Raw genomic sequence first — 13,347 nt, forward strand, 5'->3', positions numbered from 1 at the left:
TGACATGCATGTGGATGAAAATCCAACACTCTAAGGACAGCAGAATAAAAAGATGGAAATTGATAACCGTTGAATCTCTAGGCCAATCCTGAAATTGCCTACTTCCAGACATGATAGATAAATAATATTTCTACAGACTACTCGACTGTTAAGACCTTCTGTTACTCATAGCTGAAAGCACTAGTAACAGAAATACCATGCAGAAGATGGGGGGAAGGTACAGGGTTTCACCTTGACTATCTCCTCTCTGGCTTCGGTCAAAGACCTAGCTGGCAGCTTTCCACTTCTGTGCAGATGCTGCATTTTAAAGTAAATCATTTTAATTTCTGATTATAAAAGCATCAGTGTACAGTGTAGAAAATATAGAAAGTCAGAAATACAAAGGAAAGATGAAATAACTCATAATCTCACCAGCCAGAGATAATAACGATTAATATTGTACTACCTATTTTTTGTATGCATAAATATACATATATTCTTTTAAAATTTTAAAACAGGCCGGGCGCGGTGGCTCACGCTTGTAATCCCAGCACTTTGGGAGGCCGAGGCGGGCGGATCACGAGGTCAGGAGATCGAGACCACGGTGAAACCCCGTCTCTACTAAAAAACACACAAAAAAAATTAGCCGGGCGTGGTGGCGGGCGCCTGTAGTCCCAGCTACTCGGAGAGGCTGAGGCAGGAGAATGGCGTGAACCTGGGAGGCGGAGCTTGCAGTGAGCCGAGATTGTGCCACTGCACTCCAGCCTGGGTGACAGAGCAAGACTCCGTCTCAAAAAAAAAAAAAAAAAAAAAAAATTTTAAAACAAATTTGAGATAATGTTGTACTGGTTTGCAGAAATCTTTCTACTTTTCAATATTTTTCATATTTCCTATGCATTTAGATATCTATGACATTATCTTAACGGCTAAATGTTATTTTACTATGGAAACAGCATTTATTTAATCAGTATCCTATCAGTCATACAGACTATTTCTAAATGTTCACTGTCACCAACCCCAAACTAAACTATTTGCATATGTCCAAGATTATTTTCTTAAGGTGTGTTCTTAAAAGGAGAATTACTGTGGTCAAAAGAAGCATTTACACTTTAAAGGCTTACACCACCATTTCTAAATGGTATTTCTAAACCATGGTTATAATTTGTACTCCTGGTAACAGTGTAATAGGGATCTGTTTCCCTGAAGCTGGTATACATTTGGAGGAGGCCAAAATATTGTCCCACATTGACTCCATATTTCCTTAACTGTTCACTTCCTGAAACTGCCTTTCCAAGAAATCAATCAGAAACAAAGTGGGAAGGTGGGAGAAGATTAGCAGTGGTGCACAGGGACGTGGCAAGTGCAGTCCTTGCTGATAAAGTTAAGGCTAAGGCAGAGTGGGCCGAGGCAGGTACAGCAACAGCACTTGCTGCAGCGTGTAGATATTTGTGTGTTTCAGAGTTTTGGAGTGTCAGCAAATCGGGCTGTGGAGTGGTAGAAGATCCCATCTAAGTGTATTACAGTCAAAATAGGGCCACTGCTTTGAATGAAAAGTGATATCAGAAATACTCTCCATTTCTCCCCACATAAAAAGATAGCATTTTCTACAGAAAATTTAAAAAATGGCTTCAGATTTCTGTTCTTCAAAGTACGTATCAAAGTTATATATACAAAATGAGAGGGGACAAGGTTAGTGTCTACATGGGTTGTACTTGGTGCAGAACCAGGTTGTCCTTCATATGTGAAGCTATTAGAATCTTAGATCTAAAGTACATTGTGCTGCTCCGGTAGTGATGCATCCAATATACATGAACATGCAATACATATTATAATAGATGCCTGGAATTTATATTAGATTTGATAAAGATGATTCTATCAATGATTTCTATTACCAAAGATGTTTTTAAACAACAATAAAGTCTATTAAGGAAGCCAGCCACGTATGGTACTTAAGCTAAAGCAGGAGACATGAATGCAGTTCACAGATCTGGAAACTCTATATAACTCAGAACTTCATGGGAGGGGTTTATGCCAAGCTGCCAGCACAGGAACCATGTCTCTGAGCTGCAGGGGGTCCCTCTCTACCAGAAGTCTGCATTTTATAGCTCCTAGCCAGGGCAGGCTTATCCAGTGAAGCATAGTAGGCACAGTGCCTATGGCATACAATACTCCTAGAAGCCCACAAAAATGTTAATGTTAATTCTTATTTATACTTTAAGTTCTGGGATGCAGGTGCAGAACGTGCAGGTCTGTTACATAGGTATACACGTGCCATGGTGGTTTGCTGCACCCGTCAATCCATCTACATTAGGTATTTCTCCTAATGCTATTGGAGCCCCCCACCCCCTCCACAGGCCCCGGTGTGTGATGTTTGTTCCCTTCCCTGTGTCCATGTGTTCTCATTGTTCAACCCTCACTTATGAGTGAGAACATGCAGTGTCTGGTTTTCTGTTCCTGTGTTTGCTGAGAACGATGGTTTCCAGCTTCATCCATGTCCCTACGAATACATGAACTCATCCTTTTTTATGGCTGCTAATTTTTTTAAAATCAGAAAAATGAGCTCAGACTAGCTTATATTGATAGCAATGTAGTCATAACATTTCTAGTTTTTATGATTTTTTTTTTTTCCCCTAGAGATAGAGTCTTACTCTCTCACCCAGGCTGAAGTGCAGTAGTGTGATCATAGCCCACTATAACTTCAAACTCTTGGGCTCAAGAGATACTTCTGCCTCAGCCTCCTGACTAGTTGGGACTACAGTTGTTTGCCACCACTCCCAATTACTTAATTTATTTTATTTGTAGAGAAAGGGTCTCATTATGCTGCCCAGGCTAGTCTCAAAATCTTGGGCTAAAGCGATCCTCCTGCCCCAGCCTCCCAATGTGCTGGGATTACAGAAGTAAGCCACCATGCCTAAACTATTTTTTTTTTTTTTAATGTAAGAAGGTATTCAAAAAGGTAAAAGCACCTGAGGCTTATGAAAATCATAGTATGGGCCTAGCGGAAGAAACAAGCCCTGACCAGCCAGGCAAAAGCCACAGCCCCTCAAACTCAGCCTCGTTCCCAATCTCAGCAACCTTTCTTTTCCACTTAACTACAACCCCTGGATTGACAGCTGCAGTTTCAGTCCTGTTCTTATCTCAAAGACTAATCCCTCTTCCAACCCTAGGCTGGTCCCTGAGGAAAACCGCTCTGAGGAGGAACCTAAGGATACTAGAAACTCAGTGTTCAACCACCCAGTGAAGTACAGGTTGAGTATTCCTAATCCGAAAAGCCGGTATCTGAAATGCTCTAAAATCTGAAACTTCTTGAGCACCAGCATGATGCTCAAAGGAAATGCTCATTGGTACATTTCAGACTTTGAATTTTCAGATTTCAGATATTCTACCGGTAGGTGTAATACAAACAGTCCAAAATTTAAAAAGCATCTGAAATCTGAAACACTTCTGGTCCCAAGCATTTCAGATAAGGGATATTCAACCTATACGTCTCCAATTGAATGCCACATTCTTTCTGCTATATAACACTGGTACTGAGGGCTGGGATTCAGTCTTGCAACTCTTTAGAACTTCACATACTACACATTTGATAAATATTAGATGTCTATCTGGCTGGGTACATGGATGAATGGATGAACAGATGGGAATGCTAAGGATCAGAAGCCATCTTCAGATGCCTAAACCTTTAAAGACTTAAGACAAAGATCAACAAAATTTTTCTGAGCCACATAGTAAATATCTTAGGCTTTGCAGGCCATATGGCCTCTGTTGTAACTACTCAACTCTGCTATTATAATGTGAAGAAACTATACACAATATATAAATGAGTATGACTGTGTTCCAGTGAAACTTTATAGACACTGAAATTTGAATTTCATTTAAATTTCACATCATGGAATATTTTTTTTCAGCCACTTAAAAATAAAAGAAACATTCTTAGCTCTCAGGATTGACCAAAAACAGGCAGTGAGCCAGAACTGGCCCTGTGGGCTGTAGTTTGCTGATCTTTGACCTGACTTATAGGGTGGGACTGGCTGGGAAAGGCTTGCTTCAAATGAAAAGGCCACATTTGCTACTGAGGAAGCAGTCATCGGCACCTCCCCCATGACTCTTACAGGCTTCGGCACATCTGCCAACATTCCTCACCACCTAGACCACTGAATCAAGCTTTAAACTTTCTACATCACCAGGGTTAAAACTTCTGTCATTCTACACATTCCTGCCCTTTTCAGAGATTTTAGCCTTTATCATTCCAAGAATCTTGATCTATCCAGGCCCAATAGATTTGATGTTCTGCCATCATTTTAAACTCAGCAACTTTAATATGAAACTCATTACCTTTCCTTTAATGTGGGCTCCCCATATTTTGTAAGCCACTCAAGTTCAAAACCTCAGGCATCTTTGAATTTACCTTCTTCACCCTCCAGATCTGGTTTTCCCTTCATGCTATATTTGACCACCTCCTCCCAGAACTGAGGCAGGGTCTGGTAAGAACAGTCCTAGGTTCTAGAACCAACCCTGCCATAAACTGGGCCAGATCTCTGAAGTTTGAGTTCAGACGCCCTTTAGGGATGCTTTAAGAATTTAGAGAAGAGGCTGGGCATGTTGGCTCACACCTGTCATCCCAGCACTTTGAGAGGCTAAGGTGGGAGCATCACTTTAGCCCAGGAGTTGGAGATTAACCTGGGCAAAAAAGTGGACCTCTTCTTCTCTTCAGAAAACTAGAAAATCAGCTGGATGTGGTGGTGTAGCTGGGCATGGTGGTGCATGCCTGTAGTCCCAGCTACTCTGGAGGCTGAGGTAGGAGGATCGCTTGAGCCTGGGAGGGGTAGAGGATGCAGTAGGCTGTGATCACACCACTGCACTCCAGCCTGGGTGACAGGGTGGTGAGATACTGCCTCAAAAATCAAAGAATTCAGAGAAGAGTTGTATCCTTGTGAACTGAGTGTTCAGGAAATATGACCTGCAGTTGCAGGGACCTTGAAGGAATAATAGAATCTAAATTGGTCACTGCTGAGTGGCATATATATTTAGGATGGTCAGCCTTCTAATTATCTAACTTACTGCTCTTTCTCTTCTTCAGTGCCTTTTTTCACTCCAATTAGATCTTAACATTGCATATGTGTTCTAAGCAGGGATCCACTTAAAAAATATAGCCATGCCTTTTAGCCCCAGTTATTCACTAAATACTAGAGTTTAAGAATTTCTGCTTTTCATTGAAAAGGAACATACAGTTCTTTTGATTTGTAGCCTGTCTGAAATGAAGGAGACCAGGCTGGCAGCAAAAGGAGGTAATTTAGCCAGAATTCCTGTGCTCTGTACTTGGGTTATAAACAGGGTCTTCGTAAGAGCCTTGTGCACTTTTAAACTTCAATAACTGAGGTTGTGCGTGTTAGAGAATCTGTAAATGGCACTCAAAAGTAAATGTATTAAAGTTTAGGACAACTACATTACACAATTGCACACAATATGTACTCATTTTAGATCCTGCGACAAATGAAACATGGCCAGCAGAATTGAAGTTCATGACGGCTCTAAGAAGAAAATTGAATTTGCCTTTAAATTCCATTTACAGTTTACTATCATGTCTACCTCATATGCTTTTGAAGTTAAGTTTAAAAATGGCACAGGGACTTGATAGAGATCCTGTGCTTGAACTCAGTGATAAGTATAGTTGGAACATCATACCATCTCTTAGCAAAGATAATACACCTGCCTACTTTGGTTGCTTTTAAAACAACTTCAGAAATAGAAAATATAGTGAGTTTCCAGTTAGTATAACTCAGTAAACAAGAATAAAAGAGAAAAAGTCTAGCTCCAAGTTGTGCCAATCAATAGCTTAGCTGAGTGATTGAGGAAAATTAGGTCTTGCCCCTGGCCTTTAGGTTTTTTTCATCCTGTGCTAAAAATAGGCTTATATGGGCCACCAATTCATGGTCACATGGTTTTTATAAGCCTGTGTGTGTACACAAGGAAAGGAGAGATTCTCTATATTTTTGTAGTTAAAAGTTTGCTCCATTGTATCTCAATATGAGGACAAAACACTAAGAAAAAGCACAGAACAATTGGACTGTTACTATTTTCTGCTTGTTCCCAAAAAGAGGAGATTGCAAAATTAAAGCCCACAAGTCTACCAAAAAAAAAAAGAAAAGAAAAATCTGGGTGTGTGCATTTGAGAGGGAGAACAAGAATGAGGTTTCTCTTGAACTCCTTGCTGAATACATAGAGCCAAGAGCTGGGACAGAATTGCACAACTAGCAAATTGCTTTGGCTGGTCTCCGTGTGCTTTGCGAAGTAGTTCATTTCCTGTATTTGGTCAAGATAGAGAAAAATTGGGCACATACAAATTTGATGTGGCTTTTGATTAGAATAGTTTATCACATAAGTAGGTGAGATTTCATGATGAGGATGAAGGGCACTTTAACGCTTAAGACCAAGGCCAGCCAGAAAAAAATGGTGTAATCTGAAAGTGTCCATATTCCCAGCCTCCCCTTCAGGAAATCTTTTCTCCTCCCCTCTGCTTTCCTGCTTTCCTGGGGGGGCAGCAAGTGTTCTTTTGCTCAATCACAACCTTCTTCATAAAGGAATCTGATAAACATCTTCACACTGAGTTGAAAGTTGCTATTAACTCCCCCAGTGGTATTACATTTAACAGAAGCCTAGCTCAAGAAATAAACCTCTAATTGAACAATTTCAGGCAACCTGGAGTTGAAGTATTTAGGGCAAGTGAATGCAAAAGGGCAGGGAGGCTTCTGAAGGCCCTGACATTCTGGAGTAGGGTGTCCTCTTCCCAGTCAATTCCCCACTCAGCAGCCAGGCTTGAGCTGGAGTCAGCCAAAGGCTCCATATAGAGTTTTGAAGACAACCTATAAAGGCAGATTTTTGGGTGGCAGTGCTGGGCTTCAATATTTGGAAAAGTGGGGGTGACATTGTTCCTCTGGGTTGGTCGGTTTTGTTGTTGTTGTTGTTGTTGTTTTGTTTGTTTTCCTGGCAGTCCTTAGTTAAGGCTGTAGCACCCTGAAAAGTTGGAGAAACAGCTACGGTTTGAATTGCTGTTGACTGTGGAACAGGCAGTGTACTCGGCCTCTTAGATCCAGGGCTGGAACATGAGGGGACCTTGGCTCAGCCAAGACGGGATTTACTCCACTTTATAGAACCTAGCCAAACACAGAAATGTATATATTGGATTGTGACTTTGCAACTTTGAAGGCGTGCGACGAAAAATGTAATCTATGCTAGTCCTAGCTTTGAATGATTTTGTTGAAGATTCTGCAAGCTTTGGAGCAGTATCTTTTTTCAAAGTAAAGACTTGGATTACTGAAATATGTTGTTGCCTGCATCTCATTCAGGTTTTTCATTAGGAGCTTTTCAAAACTGATGTGATTTATTATATCATTGTTTGATTTGTGGTCATGGATTTGTACAATCACTCTAAACTCTCTTGCTTGGCCTATATTAGATGCATTTTCCCCTTTCCCCTCTTTAGGAATAGGACAGGTAACTAGAATGTCTCAAAAAAAAAAAAGAAATTTAGCCTACATGAAGCATCAATCAAAAGTGCCAAAGCCAGAGGTAGCCCTTCAAGCTCTCCACTGTCATTTGTGAGGAAGAGAACATCTAATGCTTCAGTTTGGATGCATATGGTCTTGCCCTGATAGGAAATATTTTCAGAATGCCTGGGACACTTTACAGCATTCAGAATTGTTTAAAATTTTAAATTTGAAGTGCTAATTTTTATTTCTTAATTTCTTTTTTATATCAGCTAGCGAACTTAAAGATTTTATAGATTTCACTGGGAACTCATTTGAAGAATACTCTCAAATTTTGCTTTCATTTCTGCTCCACCAAAAGCACTGGTGGTCACACATTCTAGGCCTGGGCCTTCTACCTCATCTCTGAACTTCGGTTTCCTAAACTACAATAAATAAATAAAAACAGAAAAATAGAGACAATAGCATCCATGTGCATCATTGGAGATAAATTCCTAATCGACAGGGAAAGCTCCTCCACTCAAATGCACACAGCCACTATAATGTGGCCACGGATGACAGAACCTCTCCCAGTGCAGCCCACCACGGCTCAGCTGTTCCCTGAACACTTGGCTCATCATGGGGCATGTCACTGACATTAACATTCCTTCCAGATGGGGCACTGAAGGGGTTGAGAAAGAAACTAAAGCCAGAAAAATGTACTTGAACTAACTTTGCATGTCTCTTTAAAGAAATGATTACAAATCTCAAGCTCTTAGTTTTTGAGGCAAATGCAGCACCAACAAGGACCCCTCACATATGGGGGAAGAGTCAGTGTCCGGGTATCCCTGAACAATCTCACTGCCTTCAGCTTTGCAGCATCTGCGAAATCCTGTCTCCCTCTACAGAGCGTGTCTCGGGGTCGGCATAGAATTAGATAATACATGTCAAAGTGCTTTGCTTCTTCTAAAATGCTTTGCATATATGAGGTGGTCGTACTGTTCCACCATACCTACAGCACAGCTGAGATGTTAAAACAACTCTGGGTGTTGAGGAGGACTTTTCTGTTACACATCAAACCAGGTTATGTGTATGCTGTCTGGGGGAAATCTCAGAACTTTTGCTTTTAAAAAAAAAAATCTAGTTTTTTGTGGACCAGGAATTTAGTTTTAGTACCAAGTGTTTTTATTTTCAAAGTAGTACTGAATTTGGAATAGATTAGGAAAACTCAAGAGGCCTTTTCATTTCTTCACTTTCTGTTTCACATGTCAAATCTCAGAATTTGAGGATACCCTAAAACCCCTCATGGCTTGTTTAAACCTGCTGTCAGATATTCCTACTTGTGGTCTTCCAGCCTGGGTCAGGGTCCTTGGAAGATGGAAAACCTTCCTACCATCTTAGAGATATATTCCAGCTGCACGTAGTTCCAAACATTGGAAAGTGTTTCTCTATGCTCCAAGTTAAAATCTGCCTCCTTGAAACTATTTTAAAAACCTTATGGGATAAGTTTTTTTCTGATAAGTCTTTTATATTTATTGTAGAAAGTATAGAAAATAAAAAGAATTTAAAATTACACATTACCACAACACCCCAAGATAACCCTTGGCTTTTCTCTTTTAGTGCTTTTTCACTCTCTCTAAACTATATCACCTTACACATGCAGCATTCTATCCTGCTTTTTAATTTGACAATGTATCTGAATTTCTTTGAAAACATGTTTTTTTCCAACAAACTTAAATGTTGAAACCTACAGCGAAGTTAATTTTTGCACACCATGTAGATTCTATCATTGCTTCACTATGTTTGCTTCATCATATATCTATTCACCCCTCTAGACATTAAAGACATCACTACGCATCCTCCTAAATGCTTCATTATTCATATCTTTAACTAGAGCTCAATATTGATACTTTCTATTAAGATAAAATTTACATGCAATGACATGCACAAATCCTAAGTGCATGCACTGAGTTCTGACAAATTTGACACAGCTGTAACCCAAACCCCCATCAAGATATAGAACATTACCATTCTATACCAGAAAGCTCCTTATGTTACGTTCCAGTTAATCCTGGCTCCCCTCTTCCCCTTCCACCCATAGATTAGTTTTGCCTCATCTCTAACCTCACATCTTTGGGATCATACAGTTGCTACTCCTGTGTCTTATTTCTTCCTGCATAATGTTTTTGAGATTTATCCATTTTGCTGTATCGATTGCTTGTTCCTTCTTACTGCTAGTTACTATTCCATTTTATGACTATACCAACTTAACTATTTTCCTATTGATGGAAACCTTGGTCTGAGTCCCATTTTTGACTATTATGAATAAAGCTGCTATGAATATTCTCATACAAGTCATTTTGAGAATATAAGTTTTTATTTTTCCCAGGTAAACACCTCAAAGTGAAATTACTGGATCTAAGGTGGGTATGTGTTTAGTGTTTAAGAAACTGACAAACTTTGTCCAAACTGGCTGTACCATTTTACACTTCTAGCAGCAATGTATGAGTCTCAATTGTCCCACATCTTCGCCAACATTAAGCGTTATAGTCTAATTACACCCATTCTGGTGAATACCTAGTGGTATTTTGCCACATACATACTCTAGTATATAGTATGTGCTTAATAAATATTAGACATCTTTGATTATTTTTTCCATTGCGTTTATATTTCAATATTTTTAATATTTTTTCATTGCTTTTATATTTCAATATTTCTAAGACCAATGAAATATTTACTTATATCTTATAGATTTTCACTTCTTAAATTTTAAGGCTGGGCACATGGCTCATGCCTATAATCCCAGCACTTTGGGAGGCCAAGGTGGGAGGATTGCTTGAGCCCAGGAGTTTGAGACCAGCCTGGGCAACATGGTGAAATCCCACCCCTAACGAAATATTTGTCTAAGAAATTAGCCAGACATGGTGGCATGCACCTGTGGTCCCAGCTACTGGGGAGGCTGAAGCTAGAGGATTACTTGAGTCCAAGAGGTCAAGGCTTTAGTGAGCCGTCTTCGTGCCACTGCTCTCCAGCCTGGGCAACAGCGCAAGACCCTGTCTCAAAAATTTTTTTTAATTCAGTAACCCACCCACATAATCTTTGTCTCTTCCATTCTTCCATTTCCATAGTGATAATTCATTTTAAGAATCATCTTAATTGATATTTACTAGTACTTTTTGAACAAAGGGATATTCAATATCGCTGTGTAACAAATTATTCCAAAAATGTAACAACTTAGAACAACAAAAATTTATTCTCTCTCACTTTGAGCCTCAGAAACTCAGGAGCAGGTAGTTCTCATCCAGATCCTCCCATGAGGTTGCAGTCAACAAGATGTTGGCTGAGGCTGAAAGTAATTTGAAGGCTTGGCTGGAGAATCTGCTTCCAAGTGAGCCTCAGAAGGATTTGTGGGCGTATTTAAAACCATCAAACATGATCATAGTGTTAATATTAGACATTTTTCCTGAACCATATCTTTAATAAAAATACCACTAGAATTTTTATGATTTAGTTTGAGAGGGATGTTCTTTATTGTTACAAAATTTTAAATTCTGGGACTTTTGTGAATGAATAGTAAATTTTGTCAGATTCCTTTTGATATAACCATGTTCCAGCCTGGCCAATATGGCAAAACCCTGTCTCTACAAAAAAAATTAGCCGAGTGTGGTGGTGGGTGCCTGTAATCTCAGCTACTCAGGAGGCTCAGGTAGGACCACCTGAGCCTGGGAAGGCAAGGCTTCATTGAGATGTGATCATGCCACTGCACTACAGTCTGGGCAGCAGAGTGAAACCCTGTCTCAAGACAGACAAAATCATATTGTTTTCCTCCTTTAATCTGCTCATGTGACAAACGGCATTGACAGATTTATTGTTAGACCATTCTTGTATTCTCAAAATAAACTGTACCCAGTTAAACAGCTCTTAAGTATACTGCTGGCTTTAATTTGCTGATATTTTAGTCAGGAGTTTTGTTTTAATATTTATATGTGAATCTATCCTATGAGTCACCTATTGTTTTTACATCCATGTCTTTTAAGCAGTGTATTATTAGGACTCATCTGACTTGCAGGCAGCACAATCTATGCTTTAGCCATTAATATTTTCCATGGCTTTAGGCCCAGATTTATGTTTAAAAATACTTCTGAAATATTTCTCTTTTTAAATGTTCTACATATTTTATTTCAAAGGATCACATTTCCATTGATCACTTAGACTTTCTTTAAATGGTTCAGATGTTGTTAGTCCTCTTATGCCACAATTTCTACTATTTTTGACACATTTTGTTAGTTGGAGTACACTTTCAAGTAAACATTTCAAAAAGGATGGTAGGTCTAGGTACTGTTGCCCAGCAGCACAGCAAGCGATCTGTGGGTCAGAGGGCTCCAAAGAACCATGGTAGCTTGGGTCTTATAACCACAGGGCTCTCCCTCATCAGCAGGCAGTGACTATCAGGTGAGGTTTTGCAGAGTATGCAAAGCAGGCAGGCTTTAAGAGGTTAAAAATTGGCTAGTTTGGGCTATTTTAATAATTGGATATATAAAAATTTGAATTTGGTGCTAATGAATCTCAGTGTGCAGTGAAGAATAATCTGGGACCCAATACACAAAGGCCATGTTTGGCTCATTATGTAACAATTTTTAGTGACTTTCCTGAAGTAATTTTGTAAAGTCTGTATCCTTTGTCATGTGTGGCCACTGAAATCTCTACTCAACTGTCTTAGTAGTCAGCTAATGTTTGGACAGATAGTTCCTTAAATGTCTGGAACCAATAAGTCCCCCAGCCTTTGCTGAGGGACTGTGTGCATGTTGGGACCTGCCTTCAATGCTCAGGTAGGCAGTTTACAACCCGGCCTTAGCCTTCACTTCCTGCTTGTATGTGTAGAGCCTCAAGATCAGTCAGAGGTAAGAGCTTGGGGCTTTCTCAGATCTTTTCTGGGTATGTGCACAGCCCTGAACATGTGTGTGGGCTTCTAGACTTCCAGGTATACAGTCGTCCCTCAGCATCCATGGGGATTGGTTCCAGGCCTACCATGAATTAAAAAAAAAAAAAAATCCATGGATGCTCAAGTCCCTTATATGTCATGGTGTCATATTTGCAGATAACTGATGCACCTCTTTCTGCATGCATTAAATCATCTCTATATTACTTATAATACAGAATACAATGTAAGTGCTATGTAATTAGTTTCATATTGCTTATTTGTATTTTTTTTTTATACTTTAAGTTCTGGGATACATGTGCAGAATGTGCAAGTTTTACATGTGCCATGGTGGTTTGCTGCACCCAACAACCTGTCATCTATATTAGGTATTTCTCCTAATGCTATCCCTCCCCTAGACCCTCACCTCCTGACAGGCCCCAGTGTGTGATGTTCCTCTCCCTGTGTCCCTGTGTTCATTGTGCAACTCCCACTTATGAGTGAGAACATGTGGTGTTTGGTTTTCTGTTCCTGTGTTAGTTTGCTGAGAATGTTGGTTTCCAGCTTCATCCATGTCCCTGCAAAGGACATGAACTCATCGTTTTTTATACTGCATAGTATTCCATGGTGTATATGTGCCACATTTTCTTTATCCAGTCTATCATTGATGGGCATTTGGGTTGGTTCCAAGTCTTTGCTATTGTGAACAGTGCCGCAATAAACATACGTGTGCATGTGTCTTTATAGTAGAATGATTTATAATCCTTTGGTTATATACCTAGTAATGAGATTGCTGGGCCAAATGGTATTTCTGGTTCTAGCCCTTGAGGAATCACCACACTGTCTTCCACAATGGTTGAACTAGTTTACACTCCCACCAACAGTGTAAAAGCTTTCCTATTTCTCCACATTCTCTCCAGCATCTGTTTCCTGACTTTTTAATAATGGCCATTCTAACTGGTGTGAGATGGTATCTCATTGTGG

This window comes from Symphalangus syndactylus, chromosome 9, assembly GCF_028878055.3.
Source record: "Symphalangus syndactylus isolate Jambi chromosome 9, NHGRI_mSymSyn1-v2.1_pri, whole genome shotgun sequence".
In the NCBI taxonomy this organism is placed as follows: domain Eukaryota; kingdom Metazoa; phylum Chordata; class Mammalia; order Primates; family Hylobatidae; genus Symphalangus; species Symphalangus syndactylus.